General features: G+C 38.3%; 1 protein-coding gene across 1 annotated transcript in view; it reads right to left on the reverse strand.

Annotated features, from left to right (window-relative positions):
• atf7ip (activating transcription factor 7 interacting protein) overlaps positions 1-3,731 on the reverse strand; it is a 32,282-nt gene extending 28,551 nt beyond the window's left edge. The window contains exon 1 of the mRNA XM_067586004.1: positions 3,094-3,731. The gene's annotated coding sequence lies outside the window, so the exon portion shown is untranslated. The remainder of the gene's footprint in view (positions 1-3,093) is intronic.
• Positions 3,732-10,188: the final 6,457 nt, after the last annotated feature.

Consider the following 10,188-nt stretch of genomic DNA (forward strand, 5'->3'; position numbering starts at 1 on the left):
TGACTAAATTATTATGGCCTTTGTGTGAAATACAAAGTACTCATTTAAAACAAGTGAGTTTTTCTAATTATCATCATGTCAAGATATAAATGATGAATAGCAAACAGGGTATTTTGAGACCGAACCAAGATCATATTTCCTATCACTCTTATTTTCAGCCTGAGGCAGAAACCGGCTGTAACTGGTTGAAACCAGTTCTTATGGACTTGGCATTGTTTGAAAAACTTAGAAACAAAAGACAAATTTCAGGAAGACTTTCCCACTATCAAAATTATAAATACAGGATTGAAACCTGCTACCTCTCCCAGATTGATTTACTGTAATGATCTGTAATGTCTGTAAAAATGGCTTTACAATGAGGCAGAATTTTTTAATTATGATTAGATGAGAAACACACAAACTGCTGATTCCAATTTATGTTACAAACTAATCAATCCTGTAAATTTAGCTCATATTTATATTGTCAAAAACAGTTAAAGACTGGGTTAACATTTTCATCGATATTTACATGCTAATGGATGCATTTCTTATTCATATATTTGTATGATACTTGCTTTCACAACAATAGGGATTTTGTTACATTATTATCTGCTATATAAATATTTAAATTGCATATTATATACATACTTTGAAATTCATAAATAAATCATATTACAGTATGAGCCTTAATACCGACATTATTCAGAGACAGTATACATAGGCAGTTTCTTGCATGTGTTGGAAATGCTGTGTATTACATGACATGTTCATCGATCCCTTTATGTGGGTGCATACAGTAACTCTTACAGTTGAAATAGGTTTCTCTTCCATCATATGTGGTCATTTTTTAAAATCATAAAAGAGTCACAGGACATCCACGACATAACAATTTGCTCTCTAACATCAACCAACGTTCTAATGTGACAGAGACAACTCAGCTGAAGTGAAAGGTATTATATTCCCCTTGTTAATTATGCTCGATGTGAGCATGTTTAAGATTCACATGAATCTCAAGTGTTATGTGGTTGAATACACTACTGGTATTTACCATCTATTATACACAGGTAAATGACTAATGTTGGGGTTTATATAGGGTGTACATGGACCTGTGTCATGGACTAACAGCTGCACAGCATTGACTTACATTAGGCTACAAACCTGTGTAAACCACGACTGAGAATTGTGTCACTGCAAGACTCAAAAACTCCTGCATTTCTCCATATAAAGAAAACCTGAAGATCTTACTTTTACTATCTCGAATTTCCCTACATTATCATTTAGTGTCTTTTTAAATGTAGCTAGCTCTGCAGATTTTTTTAGCAGCTGTATAATCAATAGGACATTCTTATCAATCTAAATGAATGAGAGGTTAAACAAATTTAGCAAAGTCAAAAATAACTGACTCCTAACATCTACAGGAAAGCTTTTGAAAAATGGAGGTGGAGCCTTTTTAAAGCTGCTTCCTCTTCAGCAGAAAAAAAACAGGCTGTGTAATGAATTACAAATGCACCATGTGAGCACTGCCACTGGGTGAAGTGGGGGAGGTGAAACTAAAAACAGGGCTGTACCATGTTCCCAAAAGGTAAAAGCAGACCTGCAACAGTTTCCAAGTTATATAGACTGATTTGAGTCCAAATTATTAAACTATCATGGACATGATGAAACAGTCCAAATCTGCACCCTGCCAAATTCCCCAAACTGTGACTGACTTACTGCTCTCTGGTTTAGAGAGAAAACACTCAACTGGTTACTTATTATAAATTACTTAACCTAAACCAGAAAAGATGCTGATTTTTTTCTGTTTTAGAAAGCCACAAGACAGGGCAAACAGAAAAAATGCTCAACTCTTGTATTACCATTGACATTAAGCCACACCCACATCTTAGGACAGTGTGGTGCATGGAAAATTACTGGGCTGTACCACTTTAGACCAAGAGGGGGGTTTAACTGCAAAATGTGGAGAATGCAGCAGTTTCTTCTTCACCTTTGCTCATTTTTTATATTCTGTGCCATTTAGGCTTAGATATAGTGTTGATTATCATTCTAAGGATACTCTCCAGTAATCTGCATTAAATTATAGAAACACCTAAAAAAAAAAAAAAAGCCAAAAACTCTTCGTTAAAGCTCTACCATGGGGTGATAAAGAAGGTTAATTTATTATTTGTCTATTAATCACATCACTTATTATCTCAAGGTAGGAAACCTTTCATCAAAATCTGTCTCCCATATTGCCCCTCCCCCAAACAGTCACCTCTGCAGTATGCTGGACATGCCTGCTTGGAACATACAGTAGTTGCTTCATTGACTTGGTATGGGTTGGACCTTTCAGGCTTTAGAGAGTGAGGTACAAATACGGTGGGGACGCAAATGTGTATTCCCGCATGCAAAATAGAGTAGTCACTGAATGCCATTAAAAAGTACTTTACACTTGTATCAGACTATGGACAACACAAGCGGTGTGAAGGCACCTAGTAATTCAGTCTACAGAGAACTGGGTCACTTTTTTTCTTTTTGTTCATAGGGCATGTGTGTGTATCACAAGTGTTCTTCAATCAAGTTACCAGTGGGAGGGGAGAAGCTACATGCATTAAAAAAACAACCAAAAAACACACGAAAGAAAAAAAAAAAGGACGCACAACCTGTGCAAGAAAATGTTTGACTAATGTAATATTTAATGCAATTACAATCAGAATCCATATCTTAATTAGCACTTTAGTAATTAAAAAAGTAACCGCAAACACGAAAATCGCGTTGCAACGTTCACAGTAGAGAATGTTTCAGGAACATTAAATGTGACATGATCTGCTTGTAAAACATTTTTATTGTCAACATAAAAATAAAAATAAAAATTCTACTGTTAAAAAACATTGTTGCAGTATTATTAATCAAGTCAGTATCTCAGCGCGTACTTGCTACTTTCTACTCCCGCTGCAGCGCCAACATTTTAGTCTGACTGTAAAATGTGCCATCAAAGTACCAAAAACAGAAACAAAAAAAATGTATTTCATGTTCAAACTGTTAATATTCAAAAGTTAAAAGAAGCATGTTATCTATTAGTGTTAAATAATGGAAGAGCTGCTTAGCTAGCATGCTAGCTGCAGTACCTCGACTCACCGACTCGTCGCGTCGTCAAGCGATGTTCCCGCGATTTTCAGTCCCGGACAGTAGCAGACTGTCTCCGCCTCCTCCTGCCGCGTGTAACTTACAACTCTTCCTGACGCTGTTGTGTACAACCGTTGCGGTCAGGATGTGGTTTCAGTGGGGCTCAAAGTCCACCGGGTTCACAAAATGCACCAAGGGTAACAAAAAAAAAAAAACCTGTGAGCTGTGCTACAACAACTCGGCTGAGTGGGACTCAGCAGCGACTGGGCTCTTCGTTCGAATCACAAATAGACTCCTCCTCTTTTCGTGCACAAAAAAATCCACCACAACCATACGTCACCGGCGGCGGCGGCGGCGGTTGGTCGACAGACGCCAAACGGTCGCGTTGACCAACTGTCGCGCTCGGAACGTTTTTGTTTTTTTCTTCTTCAGTTTTTTTTTCAGCCTCTCTAACGGCGGTGGTGGTGCTGAAGTCGTTAACTAAAGCCGGCAAGGTAGGTATGAACTGCTCCAGGACGTGATAGATCGGTTTGTATGGATAGTCTGGCAGGATTAGTACAAGTGTGTTAGAGCAGCAGCACCTCTGCCTGGAGAAACCAAACTGCAGTGTGGTTGAATCAACCTCACTGAGCCGAGGGTAGAACAGGGGAAGATGAACATTAGCATGAGAAGGGAGGGAGGAGGCAGAAACCCGGACTGAGGGGAGGGCTCAAACGGTGGAGGAGGAGTCTGTTGAACGACAGCCCTCAGAAATTGTCTGTTGACCTGAGTACAGACAAAAGGGTTAAAACTAGGTTTGTAAAGTTTTATGCATCACAGGAAGGTAGGTGTGTTTGAGTTGTCCTGTGTGTGTGTGTGTGTGTGTGTGTGTTCAGAGTGTCTATTTGTGTGACAATGTAGTGGTTCGCTCATTGTTTAATGATGATTTAATAAATATCACACATAACAGGAGACAGGAGGTCAGACCAACACAAGGTAACAGGGTACAGAGCCAGTGTTGTGAACTGAAAAGGTAATTTTATTAGCCTGGACTACTTTTTGTGTTTGTGTTTTTTTTGTTTGTTTGTTTGTTTGTTTGTTTTTGCACTTATGAATTCTCACAACAAGACAAGAAGACAAGAACAAACACTTTTTATTCTCTTCACTTCCAAAATATCTAAACCTCCACATTAATGAGCAACATGTCTGTATTTTTTTAGCTGCCTGCTGACATTGTACAGCACAGTCAGCCATTTTGTTGAGTCACTTGTGTGTATGAAACCTGTAGTTCCCCAGGAGGCCAGCAGAGGGTGAGTTATAGTGACGTGCTGATCATAAGCATTAAAATGTTTGTTCCTGTCCATGAGGAGCAATCCTTTGCACCTGCTGTAGTCTGTGTCGTGGCGAGTCCCCTCACAGTTTGTATGTTCATACTCCAAAATCCATATGATCAGGAGAAGGAGGTGATAGCTGCAGATGCTCCTTGCCCTGTGCCTTTCTCTCTTTCTCTCACACAGTCTCGCACACCAGGCAAGGTCTGCAGTGCTAGTCTATTAGAAAGAAGACTTTAGGTTAGGCGACTCTCTTTTTTTTTATCTATATGCGTGAACAAATTCAGCTAGGCTGCACTGTAACATAGTGCCTCTGCATTGCCATGGAAGTATAAAATGAATTGCATTTACATTTTTCAACAAGGTAGAGCCTCTATGTTCAGGGAACACTATATGCAGATCACAGGCTCCGTTATGGAGAAAATAAAGCAAGATTATTACAGGAAACAGCCTGAAGATCAGTAGTGCAAGCGCTGTAATACCCTGTGTCAGTTTATCGGTTCACTGTTCAGAATCGGTGGTAAATAATTAAAAAAAAACAAGTAAACAGACTTTGAAATGGTTGACGAATTAGTCACCTCACATGTTTCTTTACAAAAAAACGCTGCAAATAAGAATACTCAATTTTAGTTTGTTTAGTCATATTTGTATTTTTCTTAATAAATTGATAGTTATCTTTTGTCATTAACACTGCAGTCCCTGTATGGTGTCATTTAAAGCCTCTGGAGCATTGACACCAAGTGCTTTTTGTTTTGTTTTTTCTAAGATATTTTGGGGGGCATTTTTTCCTTTTTGACAGTTCACAGCAGTGATAAACAGGAAATAAGGGAAGATAACAAGGGGCCAAAAAAAAGTCAGCACTGAACCAGGATCATTGCAATTCCACTGTATGCATCTTAGGCCACAAAATAAAAAGATACAGAGAAGAAAAACAATCGTGACAAAAAGTCACACTTTCACAGTTGCATCTAACTGTGTGGGTGTGGTCAATTTGCAAGTCACAAGATCCACAGAAACACGTCTCCGCTATTACCTGTACTTACTTTACAAGGTTAAAATGCTGCCATATTATTGTTAATAGTATTGTCATATTTATCGGATTTGATCATTTCTATTAAACCATGCCAATTAAGATTTTAATATGATAAACAAACTGGTCTGTATTCAAGCTGTAACTCGGTATGGTCACATACATAGAACCCTCAGCTTTTGTCGATAGCAACGAGAACTGTTAACCTGTGTAAAGTGGGAAAAAAAGATTTAAAATTAAAGTCCCCCAAAGGAAAATAGAATCTCAGTAAACATGGTGTTAAGAGAGCACATGCGTTGCGGCTCCGTGCACAGTTGATCAAAAGAAGTACCATTCAAAATAGCCATTTCTCATGAAGGAATGACATGCAGGTAAAAGCCGCTACACAGACAGCACACTCTACATGCACACATTTCACTGTGACCTAGCACAATAAACAACAGTGAAACTTGAGGAAAGCAGCGTGTTTTTTTTTTGGTTTTATTAGACGACCTAATCCAGTTTACCTGACAAAGGCTGACCAATCAAACGCCTTGTATCGCCTCACATTAATTCACATTGTTAAAGTTTGCACTTCTCTCTCTCGCTCTGTGTCACAGGCGACCTCGATCCTCAATTCAACATTGTATCAATCATGTTGCAGCACTTCAGTTGAACTGGAAATTAAAATAAAAAATCCCCAGATGTCCTTGGTCTAGTGACATCTAGAGGCAACAGGCGACATTTGACATTATTTCCTGTATGATTCTGTGAATTTTCCTTTTTTTTTCTGTGGAACAACAGTAAAATTGAAGATAACGATTACTAATTACAATCTGAATTTATGTGTGCTGCTCCAAACTGTGCTGTTTGGATCAGACACATGTATTATTTTTTTAGTGTTTAATGTTTATCCTGAGTCTGTCTAAATGCAGTCCAGCTGCTTTCTGAAAGCAGAACGCATTTCCAGAACTGCGTCGTAAAAAAAAAAAGGGGGTTGTACTCACATCGTGAGAAGGAACAGCCTATCTCTCCCATCGTTTCACTTCCTGTCTTGTTCTTTCTCTGCAACACTAAAAATACTGCAAGATTTATTGCTCAGTATCTGTGCTTCTGTGAAGGAAGGATTCTGTTGGAATATAACATACAACATACAAAGGATTTTGTTTTTCTTCTACTCTCATGAGTACTGCAGCAAAAAATGTGAAGCTTGTCCTGGAGGCCGGGGGTTAGCATTACAATAAAAGGCAATCGGGTGAATAAAATAACAAAGGGTGTGACCCTTGGATCATGAACATGCTCAGATACCTTTATGGCATTTTGAATGTTAGATTGAGATAATGTATGTAAAGGTAAAATTTCAGCCTGAAGATGGTGCGAGACTGAAAGTGTTGAAAATGGAAATGATTCATCCTCTTGGGCGCATGAATCTGCTCAGTAAATTTCATGTCAGTCTGCACATTAGAAAAGCTCAGGCCAAAATCATTAACAATCATTGTCTTGGGAAAATGTAGTCACTGAGACATAATGCATAACAACATAACGCCCACCCCACCCCACCCCACACACACACACACACACAACACATTCCAAGTGTAGGCTTTTAAAGGGCATGCTATTCTGTCCCCATTTGACATCTCTCATGTTGAGACCTGATGTTCCTGTTTTCCTGCTCTTCATAGACAATACCCCATTATGAAGATGATAGGACTACAAACTTAATCACTTGTATCTGTAGCAGGTTTTGTGTAATGATAACGATGAAAAATATACGTGCAAGCAACAATACCCATTTGTGCTGCAATCAAGTGTCAAAGGAAATGAGAGGGAGTGACGATTACAAACAAACACACACCACGTTCTCATGCCTTACTTACCTTTTTATAAATGAATTAAAGGCATATCCAATCCATGAATTTGTATTGTGTCATTCTGGCCTGTACTTGATTTTAGGTACAAGAGAAAAAAGGTCATGTTGCATAAAAAATATGATTTTATCAAAACATTTTATCCTCTGGGGAGCATGAATGTGCTCAATACATTTCAAGTCAGTCTTCACATTTAATTTCCATATCTCTTGTGTATAAGTCCAGATTTTGGCATAATGGTGATGCAACACAAGAGACCTCTAGTGGCCACAATATCTACAGCAAATTTTATATAATTATTAGTTCTCATAGAACAAAGTGTTGGTATTTTTGGACCTGATGGTGATACTGGATGCAAGATCAAAGAGTCATCAAAATCATTAGGAATCACCATCTGGGTACCATGAATATGCATAACAAAATACATGGAAATCTGTCCAGTAGTTGCTGTGATATCTCTGAACCTTTGTGTCGAGACAGGGAAAAAACCACACTGGCCACATACTGTTGTTTGGTTTTCAAACCATTGTGTAACAGCTGCGTTGTATCCACATAAACGGGGTACAAAGTTTTATGATTACTGGAACAACTTAGCAGAAGAGAGTGAAAAGTTACGGAGCCCTGGAGTGGTCATAAAGAGGAAAAAATATGTATATCGAGGCCACGTTTTATTACATCAAGTGCTCAAAATGCTATTGTGTGTGCACAAGATAAAATTCGTTCCCACCTTTTTGGTTAATTCATGTGCACGAGATAAGATACAGGGAGCCAGCACAACAGACCAGCCTTTCTCCCCCGAGCATGAAGTGCAGTGCACATACTTCAAGTATCGGGTGTCAGACTGGCGCTGCCCACTGCTCCTAAATAGTTAGGATGAGTAAGGATAGGATGCAGAGTATAAATTCCTGGAATATAAAATGTACTTGGAAAATAAAGAGATTCTGAGTGTCAACAAGCATTAAACAGTCCAAAACCGTTTGATTATACATGTTCCTCCATCAAGTTGGTAAATGTGAGAAGAAAACGCACCACTGCCGTGCCGGGATCCTTTTAATTACCTCCCGCGCAGGCCTCCGTGGCACGGCGAGTGCACATTTACTTGTAGATGAATAATTGAAACAAATTAGGATATCAACCACCAAGCGTTCACTGTATTTCAGCAAGTTATCTCTCTTTTAGGTTAGAGTTAGGTGTGACGTCTCCAGTGAGGTTAAGGTAAGGGTTAACATAAGGGTTTTAGCTTTCTAAACAAATGTGTGCAAACAGATGTGGAGAGTTTATTCAGATTAGGACATAAACCATCGAGTGTTCACTGTATTAGAGCCTTATTAACAGATTATTGACCTCAAAAATCTCACATTTACGAACCTGATGGGGAAAACGCATGTATCCCAGGAAATATGTGGGCTATAATCACAGTTTTCCTACATTTACCGTACCAGTTTTTGTTAAACTGCCACCATCTGACTAGTCAGTGTAATTGCTCGACTAAGTTACCAGGTGGTAGTCATTGACCCCTGAAAAGGCCCAATGGGCTAATGATTTAACAGTACCTTTTCAAATGATATAATGAGGAAAATTGTGTCTGTAGTGTCTATGATACAAAATATGTCAATAGACCATATCTTGATACATTTTACAAAACATTTTGGAATAATGCATGTCATCGCTCTGTTTGGGCATTTACAAAATTATATTGATATTGTATACTTATCAATTCACAAATCTCAAGATACAAACATCTTGTGAATTACAAAACTTTGACACTACAGGAAAACTCCTTTATTTGATTTTTGGTAGAGAGTTAGATGAGGGGATTGATACCATCAACAGGAGCGAGTAGATTAGTTTAGTTTAGCATAGCTTAGCTTAGTTTAGCGTAAAGACTGGAAGCAAAGGGAACAGCTAGTCTGGCCCTCTCCAGTTCAAAAGTGCTAAAACCAGCACATCAAAACAATGAGCTGGGGTGTTGATTTTCAGTGGGATTGGTAGTATGAGCAAACTCTCTGCTAATATAATGTGAGGAATGATGAACACTTTAGGTGGTGTACACCTCAGTATTGCCTCAAAATGGTATCACTGCTTAAACTAAAAGGCTTCAAGTCACAGGAAAAACAAATGTCAAGTCCAAGGCGTCGTATGAATGAACATCAGACCTCAGGCATCTGATATCAAACATCAGGTATCTGTCTTTTGGCATCAGGTATCAGTTCTCAAACCTTCTCTGGCATCAGACAAAATTCTATCAAGAAGTTATACGAGGACACAGTCAGGTGAGAAAGTGGCCTCAGGCGTTATCAAAGAAATTGGCAATGTGTAGCTACCATCTTTCATGTGAAGTTGCCTTCTATTGGCAAAGGTAATTTTCAGTTTGTGCATCTATGTTTAAAAACTAAAGTAAATAAATAATGAATTACCATAATATTTGTCAACTTGTTTTACAGATTATTTCTTTCTCAACAGTAACTACACAAACCTTTGACTGGATGTTTGTTATTACTAATTTCTGTACAATTATAAAGCAGGAGAAACAGTATATTACTGTTACATGGTGAAGAACTATATTTACTGTATCCAATCTTTTTTGTTTATAAATTTCTTATTCATGAACACATAAACATTAACATTTGGTGCTTATGGTGCTTGTTATCCCAACATGGAAGAAAAATGGCCACTCCAAAGGCTTTACACACATGTTCATATGTTGACATCATTTACAAGCCAACAACTTTCCAGGCAGTTCTCGTTGGCATAAACATGAAGAAACTGTGTTAGCAAAGTCAGCTAGACCTGATGCCCTGATCAGCCCTGAGGTCTGATGTCCAATTATATGACAACTAGACGTGACAATATTTTTTCATTTTCATAAAGACCTTTGGTTCAAATAATGAGACTATTTTTCCTGATGTCTGAGAGGTGA

The sequence above is a fragment of the Thunnus thynnus genome, chromosome 3, assembly GCF_963924715.1.
Source record: "Thunnus thynnus chromosome 3, fThuThy2.1, whole genome shotgun sequence".
In the NCBI taxonomy this organism is placed as follows: Eukaryota; Metazoa; Chordata; class Actinopteri; order Scombriformes; family Scombridae; genus Thunnus; species Thunnus thynnus.